We start from the raw sequence: 15,038 nt of genomic DNA, 5'->3' as shown, positions 1-15,038 counted from the left end.
GTTAAAGCCTCTGCCTTCGGCTCAGGTCATGATCCCAGGGTCCTGGGATCGAGTCCCGCATCGGGCTCTCTGCTCAGCAGGGAGCCTGCTTCCCACTCTCTCTCTCTCTGCCTGCCTCTCTGACTGCTTGTGATCTCTGTCAAATAAATAAATAAAATCTTAAAAAGTAGTATATGAATAGTATCATACTAACTTTGCCACAATTAAGTATTAGCCAGTTTGAAGAAAGCATCGTTCCATCTTAAGTGTATAATAGCATAGGTTCTTTCTTATTTGACTCGCAATTTGAAAAGAAAGGGCTTGAAAAATGATAGACAGGATGTCATTTGTCTACATACTGAATTCACCTAGGATAAAAATCACATGAGGGAGGCAGGCCAAGGGACTCAAATAAAATGGGTACTATGAATTTTCCTGAGAATGGATGTGGATGATGATGTGGCATTATGTGTCTATAAATTGGGGTGCTCAAGAATCACAACTGTTTGAATTTGTGACTGCTACAATTTATGCGATAATAACCATATTACATACTTGTATTATTAACCAGAATGAATAGTTATCTGTCAAGGTGTCATCTATCCCATGTGTGTATTAAGTCACTTAAGACATGGGAGTGTTCCTTGGAGGCACCACACATACTGTCTTCATTTCTGGTAGGTAAGGAGAAGAAAATATCCAATTTAACATTTTATATTTACATAGTTAAAATGTAGTATCATGAAAGAAATTGTGAGTATCAACTTCGTTATGATACTCTTGGTAATTTAGATTTGGACATGTAATTTATTTATTTGTTTTTTGCAAAGAAAACTGTGTTACAACAGAATAATGGAGTACCATTTCCCTTGAAGAGTGATTAAAGAAAGAAGGAGATGCGAAGTATGGAAAAGAGGAGGCTTGGGAAGGGAGCGTGATAACCATCTTCAAAAGTTAGAGGGCCGTTACATAGAACAGGGATTAGCACTGTTCTCTGTAGCCTTGGAGAACAGAAACATTAACAGCTGTTTGAAATTGTAAGGCATCAGATTTCGATTGAACACCGTCAAGGAGTTTCTCACAGTTAGAGCTTCCCAGTGTTGGAATGGTCTGTCCTGGGAGGTAGTGAGTTTCTTCATGTGAGGGGTGGTGAGCTCTGATTTAACCTTCTATGATAAGGAATGAACGAGGCAGCTGAGGAACAACTGGTCATGATGTTGGGGGGTGAGGTTTGGGTTCAGTGACTTCTGAGGGCCTTTTCCACCCATAGGGTGAGGTCAAATACAACTACACTGTGCCCAGAAATCCTTTCCGGGTCACCGACAAATAGAACCAATGAAACCCAAACTCCATGTCTCTGTGGCTAGGAATCCCACGGTAACGCTTTTTTACCATCCTACTACCCTTCATAGATGGATGGATCTATGAAGGATCTTTTAAAGATTTATTTTCTTATATATAAGATACTTTGCTTTTGTTTTTTCCCAACAGTCTCTATATTAGATACTCATACCTCTGAGCAATGTACTACCACAAATAATTCTCCATTTTAAAAATTGTACAATGTGGAATAAAAGTCTACAAACTTACAATTATATGTATTTCATTATGCTCCTGGTTTTATGCCACTAGGTATTTACAAGACTGTGTCTAACCAGAGCAGAGGGAGAAATGTGTAAGCAGGTGGTGGGGCATGGACAGAGCAGGGAGTTAGAAATCTGCACCTCCAGGTGTGAGTGGAGGATACAGTGTGGAGAAATAGCAGCGACAGATAAGCATTTTCCTAAAGGGACCGAAAATCAAAAGGTGGTGAAAAGATGAAGTTATGTGTGAGTGCCTCACTTAGTTACAAATAAGAAAGTAGATCTTTATTAGCTTGGGAAATATTTTACTTCAAGGCCTTTGACACTTCAATCTCTTTTACTACTACTTTTATATCTACCCTGTAAGAAACACGCTAACTACAATTTTCACTTTTTTGTGTGCCATTCTTTTAACATTCTTTTAGGCTTCCCTGATAGGAAAATTGCATTCCTGTCGTATACTACCTTCTGCCTTACAGTGTTCTGATTTACCACCTCTTTTCACTGGCGGCCATCTGTATCCATTATAATGCCTCCTGTGCACTGAGCACTGTGACTGCTGGTACTCTCAATGCATTAATTTCAGTGTTCCCTAAAACTTGCAAGGCATGTGCTATGAACTCCCATTTTGTAGATAAGGAAACTGAGACTCATTATATAATTGGCCAAAATCACAAACCCACTCCTCAGCAGGGACAGTATTTAATAATAGACTTAAATATTATTGAGAACACTTTAGACTTAGATTTTGGTTACCTATCTTTAAAGAGACAATGAGGGATGCTGGAGTGGCTCAGTTGTTAAGCATCTGCCTACGGCTCAGGTCATGATCCCAGGGTCCTGGGATTGAGCCACATCGCCTAGCATCGCATTGGGCTCCCTGCTCAGTGGGAAACCTGCTTCTCCCTCTCCCACTCCCTTGCTTTTGTTCCTTCTCTCACTGTCTCTTTCTCTGCCAAATAAATAAAGTCTTTTAAAAATTAAAAAAAAAAAAAGAGACAATGAGTGAAGACAACACACTGAGCAAAAATAAGTTTTTCTAAAGCTTCTATCTAGCTGTGGTCCTCTTAATTAACTTTTGTCTAGTGTCTTATTCACTTCCCTGGTCTCACCACTGTGTAGACTGCTCTGAGCTCTTACCTTTTCCCAGCAGCTCCCAGTCCTCCTGTTCTTACTTTCTGCTGAATATCCTCACTTGGATAGACCATATATATATAGCATATATACCATAAACCATATATACCATACATATATACCATAGTGTCTCCAACTCAAGATGTCCAAAATTTTACTTTTTTCTTTTCACAGTTTAGTATGCTTTTCTTAATTGGTGTATTTTTTTTTTTTTAAAGAAAAACACAATTAACTCTTCATTGGTAAAAAACCAAGGAATCATAATATTTACCCTTTATTAAAGGCCTATATGTCAGGAAGTTAAGCATTTTTCATACAATATCTCACCTAAATTTTACAACATAGACATTGCTTTCCTCATTTTACAGGAAAGGAAATGAAAGATTAGAGAGATTAAGTAGTTTACCAAATGGTACACACCTGTGCAGGTGATGGATTTGTGATGCCTCAGTTCCTCTTAGTTTCATATTGTCCAAATCGTGACATTTTATATATGAAAATAAAACTTCTAAGAAGGATCTTGACAATATGGATTAGTTTGTTAGCTATTTTAGGCCATTTATAATTATTTTACTTGCTGTCCATAATAGTTATTTCCTAACCAGGTGTATATGCGAATATGTCAGACTTAGAAACAAGGTCAAATATATTAATAATATATGCTACTTTTCTATTGTCATATTATTTCTAATTGTAATACACATAATTTCTAATAATCTCATAATTTTATAAGCATACTTATAATATTTCAACTAGACTGATCAGTTTAGCCCACTTTTCAAAATGATAATAGTAAGTAAAACATTGCTGAGGTTCAGTAGAGGAACTTAAGAAATAAATGGCCTGAATTTGAGCCCTAACCATATAAAGATGGGTTAATCACTTAAACTTTCTAAGCTTTGGATAGCTTAGAAAGCTAGATACTAATACTAGTACCAGCCTCATGTTGTGAGGATTAAATGAGACAGCATATTTAAAACAGTATCAACCATACAGTAAATGCTCAATAAATGATAACTATATAATATACTGTCCTGGTATTAACAGTAGAATGATACCTAAGGCAGTTAAAAGCAAAAAATTAAAGTTACAAAATATTAAATCTGGGAAGACCATGGACTTTCTGACACTTTCTCATAGTTTAAATTCTGTGCCCTATGTTTATAAACAGGTATGCAATATTGGTTTGCAGACTCTTTGTATATATGGACAGGCATGTGTACTATAAATAGACTATTTGGGAAAGCATTTGGCTCTCTCTGAGGGACAGTTTTCTCAAATCATTTTTCTTTCATATTCTGTTTTTATAGTTTTGGTATTAAAAAAAAAGCTTACAGAGACAGTTTTGTTTCAAAGATTTATGTTTACCTGGCAAACTCAAATCCTCTGTCCTTTCGTCCTTATTGTTTTTTAAAGCGCTTTCAAGAGAAAATGGTTTTTAATCAAATTCATGAGATAACTTTTTATGTTACATTTTATAGGCATTTAAACTTTTCAAGATAGGGCAGAACTAGTATAATGTATGACTGAATGTATTTTTGGAAAAAAAATTTTGCAGGCTGGAGCAAAATCTTCAAGATCTATAGAAAAATACTAAACATATTTTACCACATAGAAGAAAGTCTGTAAGTTGTGATTATTAAATGTTTTCCCTCTATCATAGTTTGGACACATTTATTTAGATAATTAAGGAATCAGGTAAGTGCTACGCATGTCATAATAAGGTGTTTAATTCACAGGGTTGTACTAATAATGCTTACTCACTGATTAACACTGGAAGACCTCAAAACCTTATGTGTTGAGAAAAACTATCACTAATGGGAAGGGCAGGTTTTGCTCTTCTACAGTTGACTGCTTTCTTGCAATACCGCAGACTTCCCACAGCCAGGGAGTTCAATCAGGAAAATAGTTATCTCTCCTATTTACCTACTTGAAAATTTTCAAGCATGTTGTGAATTTCCCATTGCAACAAAAAATAAAAGTAAAGAGATAACTATTTTTATTTCTCTTTGGAGTGAGGGGTAGGTAGAAATTTAGCTTACAAGCTCCATTACATGTTATCTTATTCAGCTGACAGGTGGTGCTTCATAATAATATGGGTAGTATAGATGTATGATTTGTTTTCTATCAGAGTTATACCCTTGAAATAAAGACATTTTAACATAGCAATTGTTTATTAGGTACAGGTGTTGACTATTACTATGACCAAGATCTCCTGTATCTATGACTATGCTTTTTACTTAAATGCAAACCAGTAAACTGGAATATTAAACCATAACCCCAGCCAGTATTGCTGATTTTCCTCCATTCCTTTTGTTATTATCCATCATTAATATTACATTCTCTTTAACCTATAGTTGATCATATATTTAGAGGACAGATTTGTTTTCTGCATATTTGAATACAAATAATTTAAAAACATATTTATCCAATGAAGATGTCCTGATGTATTTTAAACAAAGATACTATGAGCAGGTAAATGCATTTCACAAATGACGATAGTAGTTACTATGGTAACCCTTAACCAGGTATTTGGTGGTGTAATTTGGATTAGTCCTATTCTACCAACAGGGTCACAAGGTAATAGAAATGAGTGTAATTAATATTCAAGGCCGGAGTTTTTAAAAAAGACAATGTGCTGAGTTTATGAGGGAAGCAGGGATATTGAACAGGGCAAATTAGACTGCTAGAAATGAAATGACCACCACATAACATTCAGCCAGTCTCCTTCCTTTATCTCCCTCCATGCTGGCTTTCCTTTTAGATCCTATTGTCTGCCACCCCTGAGTGGTTCTAATTGCATCCATGAATCAGGAACCAACTCATTCTGTTCTTACAAAGCAGTCTTAATCTTTCACTGCCAGTCAATATCCTCCTTAAGAACCAGTCTAGAGAGTGCCTTTTTCCATGAGAGAGAGTTTTTAGTTTTGTTACTAATTTTGATTTGCTTATTTAAAACTCATATAATTTTAAAATATTATGGAATTTGTTCTTTGTGTTTAAGAGTTAACACCCTGCACCAGCCCCTACCACCCAATGTCAAATATTCCGCTTACTGACCTTACATTTGGAGGAATTTACAAAGGTGCTAATTGTGTTACTTATTTCCCTCCATCGTGATTTGATATATGGTCTTAATTTGTGTGTAGCACTTTGGATTTTTAGCTTTGATATTGTTTAATTTTATTTTATTTCAAACTATTTTGTACCCTTATTTAGTTTTCACATATAAACTGAATAAAGTGGGTTGTCTATGGAAATATCTGCTTGAAATGAATATAAGCAGAAAGTTATTGATTTTTAAAATTAATTATTTCCCTCAGATTTCAGTGAGGACAATTTCAAATAGCCGTTTTGTTTACCCTTTATCATTTCAGGAGTAGCTTTAATATCATCAAGTACACTATCACCATCAATATGTTTCTAAAAAAGAACATGATGATTTGTAATTTTTTCCAAAAAGAGAGTTGGAAAGGTGTATGTATTATGCAATTAAATTTTGGTATATTTACATTACATCAGACTCCTTATAACTCATAGATTAAATCATATTTCTCACATTTCTAATATTTTAAATTATTCCAATTAAGTAGGATTTATTGTCCTTTTTTAAAAAATTAGGGATGAATGATCTATCATACATTATATTGCTAAGAAGAAAAATAGCAAGCTCTTTGAGAAATAAAGTTCGTTTAGAAAAGTAGTGTAGGTTTTGCAGGTTTTTAATTCTTCTCCACCAGACATCTTGATTAAGAACACCAGTGCATATGATTCTGGGAACACACAAGAGTGGCAGCAGTGGTAGGTCCCAAATAACTATTTTCAGAGGAGGTTATAAGCAGCTGTCCCTTTGACTGTGATCCCTATTTGGAATAGTCCCAGAAGTTGTGAAAGCTATCTTCTCTAGGATTATTGCCTGACGTGCAACTATTCATGTCCTAAGACCTCACATTTATCCCCCACCTTCTACCCTGATCACTGTTTCTCCAGCAGGAGTTTGATGTGGAGTTAGAGGCTGGGCTAGCAGATATTATTACCTCAGAACAGTTATTATTCCTTTTTACCAATTCTCCCTCATGTTCCTTTAGTTCAGCTATGCAAAAGATCAATTAACAGTTTGAGCTCTCTATTCTCTAACCTATTTAGAAATTAAGTCTAAGTGGATTACTGAAGTTGTCCTTCATAACAAGGATTAAAATTGTACCTGATAGGGGTTTGTAGTGCCAGAAATGGTTTATTTTTATACAAATATTTTGATTCGTGGTGGTTTCCTGCATCACTGCAATTCTCTTGGCGCATTATCTATGCTCTATAGTTTTTACAAGTATGCAAATGTTGAAGCATATTTAATAGCCCTGACACTATTAAATGTCCAGTTATTTCCTGAGATCTTTAGGTGGGTCTTGGGAAATTCTGAGGTGAAGGTATATAATTTGTAATTGAGAAATAACATTCATTCCTAAATAGAATTTGCAGTGAGGGTATTATGGAGGAAGAACTAATTGACACCCTATCTTTGGTTGAGATCAGAGGCAATGATGAGAATTATGTTTTCTCAGATTATCTTTCTAGATATGTTCTCTATTTATTCCTTGAAAATTATAAACTGAGAGGTTTATATATAGAGAATCCGTTGCTTATCAATTGATTTATTATGCTAGACTGATTTATGATCAAAATTGGCCAGTGATATTGTCACCAAAAACTATCCATTAAACAAATTGTGTGTGTATGATGTATATATATGTTACATACCATATATATAATAGCGGAGGACAACAAAAACTATATAGATATTCCCAAGTAATGATGCACTTTGAAGTTTTCTTTCCTAAGTTTTCCGCTTTGGAGTAATGTATTAGTGTATTTATACAGGTCAGAAATTGAAACAGCTCTTCACTGTAGGATTGTGTTATATTTTCCTTCATACAGGGTGCAGTGTTTTAATTCTTCTAATAACAGGGCTGTTCAGTTTGTCAGCAGGAGGCCCTTCAAAGCAAGATGATGCTTCTTGGTTAGCAGATTTCTGTATAAATAAATAACACCCTGCACTTTCTTTTCAAATACCTGAGTAAGTGAGATAATGCTATATAACTTTTTTTTCATTTAAAAAATAGCTGTATTCTGTCAGTGACCTGTAATAAATAGCACTGCAAGGAGAAGCGACAGCCTCATTCACCTTGCATCCATGCAGAAATAACTGAGCTCTATTGCCATGGCTGGAGAGAGAAGAAGAAAGAAGAGAATGAAAGAAAAGAACTGACCTTGGATTGTAGTTACTCTTATGCTAACAAGGGGGAGTTTGCACAGACTATTTTTACTAGATTGAATTTACCACTCAACACACAGCAAATAATCCCCGGATACTAAGCATTGGAAAGCTATTGATAACAGTGACGTGGTGGATATATAGTAAACAGTCTATTTCCCTTAATTCGATATTTTTTCTGTTAACTTTTCATCAATTGGCAAAACATTGAACTGCAAAACATTTTGTTGATTGAATATAATGATGTGGTGACTGCAAATAGTTTTTGAGCAAAGGTGATAATGCATGTTTAAGCTTTTCTAATTCAAGATACGACAATATCATTTCCTTCACATTGTCCTCAAGTCTTCCTAAAAAGTTCCATTAATAGCATTTTGAAATGTTTAATAAGGGAAAAATAAGCCCTGTGCTGTAGAACAAACTAAAACTAAGAACTTTACATTTTTTCTTAATGAAATTTAGGAAGATTTGGCAATTTTCAGTTTTAAATTGTGATTCACATTTAGTTATTCTTAGATTTTTAAATCAATATTATACAGACAGTATAATATGCAGTGATTGGGGGCCTGAAATTAAAGCCTTTGCTCAACTTGTCTTATATTAAATTTATGAAAATCATGCAAACATACTTCAGTGAGATTTAATCCATTGCAATTATTTATACATTCTTCCACTCATTTGTCCAATACCTAATAGGAATTGCCCACCAGTAGGATCAAACAGCTTGGCATACAAAGATCAAGACTAAAAATATTTGGCTCTGGCTCCACTATTAGACTATATCAATCTACATTAAAAAGTCAGGACTAGGGGTGCCTGGGTGGCTCAGTGGTTTAAAGCCTCTGCTTTCGGCTCAGGTCATGATCTCAGGGTCCTGGAATCGAGCCCCACATCGGGTTCTCTGCTCAGCAGGGAGCCTACCGCCCCCCGCCGCCTGCTTCTCTGCCTACTTGTGATCTCTGTCTGTCAAATAAATAAATAAAATCTTTAAAAAAAACAAGTCAGGACTAAAGGATTTTAATATATTTACCAGCTAGGATAGCACATCAGTTACTACAACACTTGATATACTCAGAACCTCTGGGTAATTTTTATTAATCAGCATATAAATTCAGCACATTCCAGTGAAGTTGCAGATTATTTTGGTTATTATAATATTAAATGCATTTTAATGTTTGCTCTGTTTCTATTATATATGAGACTTGGAATTGTTTGCAGGAAGAGCTCTCAGAATGATCATTTTCCCCAGTTATTTTACAGAAAATATACTTAAGACTCAGAGAAGTCCTTTCCCTAAGCATAAGCATCCAACCAGTAGAAGAGACCAGTAAGGCTTCTGGTCAACAGGAGGCTATTACAGGTTAAACTTGCCAAGAGTCAAAAGTTATAAGCAGATTTTTGACTGCAGTGGGGGTCAGTTCCCAAGCCCCCACACTGTTCAAGGGTCAACTGTATTCCACAATTTCAGTGCAGAAGATCAATACAGGTGCTATTGATGGTGAACAAACATGGATTTCAGTAAAGGGAGAAAAAAGTTGGAATGAAATGCTGTTGTCTTTCATGTCTATAGAAAATTTTTTTTTTTAATTCCTATGAAGTTTAGCTGTCTTAAAGCTTTCTGAAACCATTTCCAATTAAGAATGGATAACAATTCAGGTTACATACAGAGAATGCCTGTTCTAGGATATAATAACTAAAATATGAACATTAGGGTCTATGTTTAGGGGTTGCTAGCTGTGTGATCTTGGAAAAGTTAACTTCTCTGTGCCTTAGTATCCTCATGTTTAAAATGACAGAAAATACATTCCTACTTCTTGGGATTGTTTGGGTGATTATATAGGGAAATGTGTATAAAGCACTTAGCATGATATTTGGATCATGGTAAGTACTTAAGAAATATTACTGTATTTTTATATGAAGATCTTTTTAAGATAATTATTTTAATGCTATATTTAATGCTTTAGATAATTATTTTTTAAAACAATTTATGTAAGGTGCTTTGGCTTCAGTATTCCATTTCAAATACTGAATATACAAAACAAAATTCATTTCATACAATACACATTTATTGAGTAATTACTTCTGAACCAGGTGTTGAATCAGGAACATGTCAAAGAATCTGGTGAAGAAGGTAGATGTAAAAAAGCTACTTTCAATATTTTATGATAAGTGGTATGCAGGAGGTGCCTTGGAATGAACAAAAAATAAGAGGAACATTTAGCCCACCTTTGAAGCTGGGAAGATTTTTGGGGGGAGATGTTTTCTGAAATGAGTCATGAAGATGAACAAGAATTATTCAAATGAAGAGTGGTGAGGAGTGGTCAAGATAGAGGAGTTTACCACAGACTTAAAGGAGCTGTAAATTATACTGGAAAGTATAGTGGACAATTAATCTAGTGTGATTAAAGAATAAATGTCAGAGATAGGCAAAGGATGTGACTGAAAATGTAGAGAGTTCATAAGGAACCTTTTATCTCTAACTAGGGGATTGCTTTTTTTTTTTCTTTCCTGAAATAATTGATGATGTTTATGTGCTGGTTTGATTTACAGAACTTATTATCTAATAAAAAGTACGTGTGTACGTGTGTGTTCATGTATGAATCATGGTACATGACCTACTGTTCAAATAAGCTACTATTTGATAACCCTGATATTTAGATACAGGAGTATACATAGAATGGAATATTAAAGTAAATACCAAGTAAACCACCTTTGGACTTGAAAATTTTGGAGACAGAATCAAATTTAGGTCATGTGTCTTGGAAAGCTACTGGGCTTTGTTTACAGAAAGGAAGGAAATGAGGGCATTAAGATGAAGGAAACAGACTAAAATAATATTTGTTGGCCTACATCATATATCAGGCTCTGAGCTAGGTACTTCCACATAAATTGTCTCTGTATTTCTGACAGTACAGACCTGTTTAAAAAATATATTTTATCTGTATTTGTATCTGTATCTGTTTTTTTAAAGATTTTAAAGATTTTTTAAAGATTATTTGAGAGAGAGAGAAAGTACAGAAGCAGGGGGAGGGGCAGAGGGAGAGGGAGAAGCAGGCTCCCCAGTGAGCAGGGAGTCCACATGGGGCTCCATCTCAGGACTCTAGGATCATGACTTGAGCTGAAGGCAGTTCTTAACTGACTGAGCCACCCAGGTGCTGGTATCTGAATCTATTATACTTCTATATCTATATTTATCTCTCAAAAGAGATGAAATAATTGTATAAAGTCAAAAAGTTTGTAAGATACAAAGTGGGGATTTAAGTCAAAATTTTTCTGACTCCAAAGGCATGGGGTAGAAATTACCCCATGGGGTAAATACCCCATGGGGTGTTTCAACAATGACTTCTTTTACTTATTTCTTACTAGCAGAGTAACATTTAGTTGAGTTGTCCCCCATTCCTGAGGGGAGAACCATAATTACTTTAAATCAACTTCATTTCCCATCTTAGTGCTTAATTCAGTTATGAAAATGGGATAGAATACTGGCCAGTGGAAGGGCAAATATGATAGGCTTCAAGATGAAGGTTCCTCAGTAAGGAAAAGGGATAAACAGGGGAAGATTCATCTTTTCGGTTAGACATCATGTCACCACGTGATGCCTGGAATTGCGGCAGTTCATCCTGTGGTCCCAGGTGAAGACATTCGTGACAACCCAAAAAAGGTGAAGTGGAAAGACAGAAAACACTGGATTCTCCATGACCTTGTTGATCCCCTGAGCTAACCCTGGATTATCTCTATCTCTGGACCTTCTACATGCAAGAAATTAAATCCCTTATTTTTTAAGCCACATTTATAGCCAAACTACTTTAATTGATACAAGCCCTAAATCTTCAAATACAGTAACCTCACTTGTTCCATTATGTAAGTTGCAGACTCATTCAAATGTCTTCCTCTTCACTCTGACTATCCCTTGTAGGCATTAGGAAGAACTAAGTAAGTTTGAAGGAAAAATTGGGTCTCTACTTAGGGGCGCCTGGGAGGCTCAGTTGGTTAAGTGTCCAACTCTCAATCCCAGCTCAGGTCGTGATCTCAGGGTTGTGAGTTCAAGCCCCACACTGGACTCCACACTGGGCATGAGGCCATTTAAAAAAAAAAAAAAAAAAAGGTGCCTCGTAGTGTTGTAGAAACCAGGTCTGAAAGAGATGCGAGAATGGTGACTAACATAAAAAGGTGGGTTGCCGGAGTTAGGAACACAGTTATAAATTCCAAATCGTTGTTGTGTAGATAATCACAAAATTTCATTATGCTTTAAATTTATGTTAAATTCGGGGGGCGCCTGGGTGGCTCAGTGGGTTAAGCCGCTGCCTTCGGCTCAGGTCATGATCTCAGGGTCCTGGGATCGAGTCCCGCATCAGGCTCTCTGCTCAGCAGGGAGCCTGCTTCCCTCTCTCTCTCTCTCTCTCTGCCTGCCTCTCTGTCTACTTGTGATCTCTGTCAAATAAATAAATAAAATCTTTAAAAAATAAATAAATAAATAAATAAATAAATTTATGTTAAATTCTTGTAGTAGTTACGGGAGAAATAGTAAAACTATATGGCTCCTCCTTTGGGTATCTTAAGTATCCGTTATTCCCTAAACACTATACTTAAACTTTAGGTAAGGTTATTTGATTCTCATGAACATTTTGTGTTTAGGGGAGAAGGTATTTTACCTCCCACAAAGTGTTGCCTTTAGAAGCCCAGTATAGAATGTTCACCAGCTTTCAGAGAAAAAGTACACTGTTTGCAGGGACCTAAAATTGTTTGAGAAGATACCCAAAATAAAAAAAAAAAAGTTAACACTAATGTGACATCTTTGGTTCTGTACATCTATATTAAGTAAAACTTTTTAAATGTATTTGCAGGTAGAAATATTTAATTTGGAGGAAGAAGAACTGCTTTCTTCCCTTTTAAAAGTATCTGTTGAGCCTTACCATTAACAAGAAACTGGACTAATCATTGATATATGGTCATTTCATTGCATTTAATGTTTCCTTCTTGGTATTTTATTATGATTTCATTGGCTATAAATCAAATAGTCATCAAAATAATAAGGTCATTTGATACTCCTGATTTTTCCATATATACTTGGAAAATAATTTTACCTCAATTCTCTATTAATTAATAGGCATTTGAACTGCTATGACTAATGACTGTCTGCTTCTTCCAGATATTATTTTTCCAGATAGATATTTCACTAGTGGAATATGAATGAATGTCATGACTTGTTAGCAAATGTCCCACTTTTAAAATATTGAAGACTGACATGATTTTAGGCTTTTCAATCAGATTAAATATAATCTAAAAAATTGAATTTTTTTCAATTCTGCTATTCTACCTACTGGTAATTATGTGGTCTCCTATTAAGGAGTTTCATAGTCTGATAGTTCATTTTGTTCCTACCATGCTGTAATATTATTTTTTTATTTTGTTCGTGTAGCTACTGTTTAGTACATCACTAGTTTTTGATATAGTGTTCAGTGATTCATTAGTTGTATGTAACACCCAGTGCTCATCACAACACGTGCCCTCCTTAATACCCATCCCCTGGTTACCCCATCCTGTGAAACTCTTCCCCTCTGAAACTCTCATATTGTTTCCCGGAGTCTATAGTCTCTCATGGTTTATCTCCCTCTCTGATTTCTCCCTCTTCAGTTTTCCCACCCTTCCTCTGTGACCCTCCGTGCTATTCCTATGTTCCACATATGAGTGAAACCATACGATAATTGTCTTTTTCTGCTTGACTTATTTTACTCAGCATAGTCCCCTCCAGTTCCATCCATGTGATACATATATACAGTGGACTATTGCTCAGCCATCGGAAAGGATGAATACCCATCATAATATTATCTGAAATTTGTTTCTACTATAATTTTTCTAATTATATTTTGTATAATATTTTATATTTTATAATATATTTTAATTATATATATATTTCAAACTTAACAGATAGTATCATTGATTATGAAAAACATTTTACTCAAATCCTACTTATGAGTTAGGACCAGAAGATGTGAAATCATAAGATCACTAAGGTCTTAGTCTTTAAAATATTTCAAAACCATAGACTTTTCTAAAATAAATGAAGTCAGAGAGGATGACAAACCATCAGAGGAAACAAACTGAAGGTTGTTGGAGGGGGGTTGGATGGGGAGCATATGGTGACTGGGTGGTGGGCATTAAGGAAAGCACATGATGTAATGAGCACTGGGTGTTATATGCAACTGATGAAATCACTGAACTTTACCTCTGAAACTAATAATATACTATATGTTAATTGAAATTTTGATTAAAAAATAAATGGTTGAAAATTAAAAAAAATACGATAAACTTTTCTGCTTCTGTACCTTGTCAAACCAGTTTATTACTTCTACAGCTTACATAAATATGTAGACCTTTGTACACTTCAGTTTTATTTATATTACACAATAGTTGTATTGGAAAGTACTCAAATTTATCATTATCCAGATCTATTAGATGAGAGTAATTGTATGATCATCATACCTATAGCTAAATGATTTTGCTTTTGTGTCATATCTAGTAGTTAAGTGTTATGTAAGTAAATACATTTGAGAGCAAAATGAATGGAAATAATTTGTGTTATGTCTTTTCAGGTGTAAAATGTTTCTAATAATAGAAATGTTAAATGTTTATTTAATGTTACACTTAAGTGTTTCTATAAATACATGCTACATGCTGATAATTGATAGTGAATTCTTGGGATATTTCATTGTTAATTAAGCATTTAAAGTATTCTAAAGGTGTAAATTTAATAAATTACTTCATTAGGATCAGGTAAGTTCTAGTGAAAATGAAGCCCTTATTGCATATATCAACAACTTCTAACTCACCTAATAATTAGTTTGTGTTATCAGTAGCAATAGTTTTCTCTGCTGTTTTTGGAATGCATATTATATGTCAGTCTCTGTGATAGATGCTTTACATAGAATATTTCATTAGAATATGAAAAACAGGAGCGCCTGGGTGGCTCAGTGGGGTAAAGCCTCTGCCTTTGGCTCAGGTCATGATCCCAGGGTGCTGGGATCGAGCCCCAAATCGGGGTCTCTGCTCAGCAGGGAGCCTGCTTCCTCCTC

Source organism: Enhydra lutris, unplaced genomic scaffold, assembly GCF_002288905.1.
Source record: "Enhydra lutris kenyoni isolate GAN:26980312 unplaced genomic scaffold, ASM228890v2 scaffoldscaffold1, whole genome shotgun sequence".
Taxonomy (NCBI): Eukaryota; Metazoa; Chordata; class Mammalia; order Carnivora; family Mustelidae; genus Enhydra; species Enhydra lutris.
Note: the sequence above shows the minus strand (reverse complement) of the source record.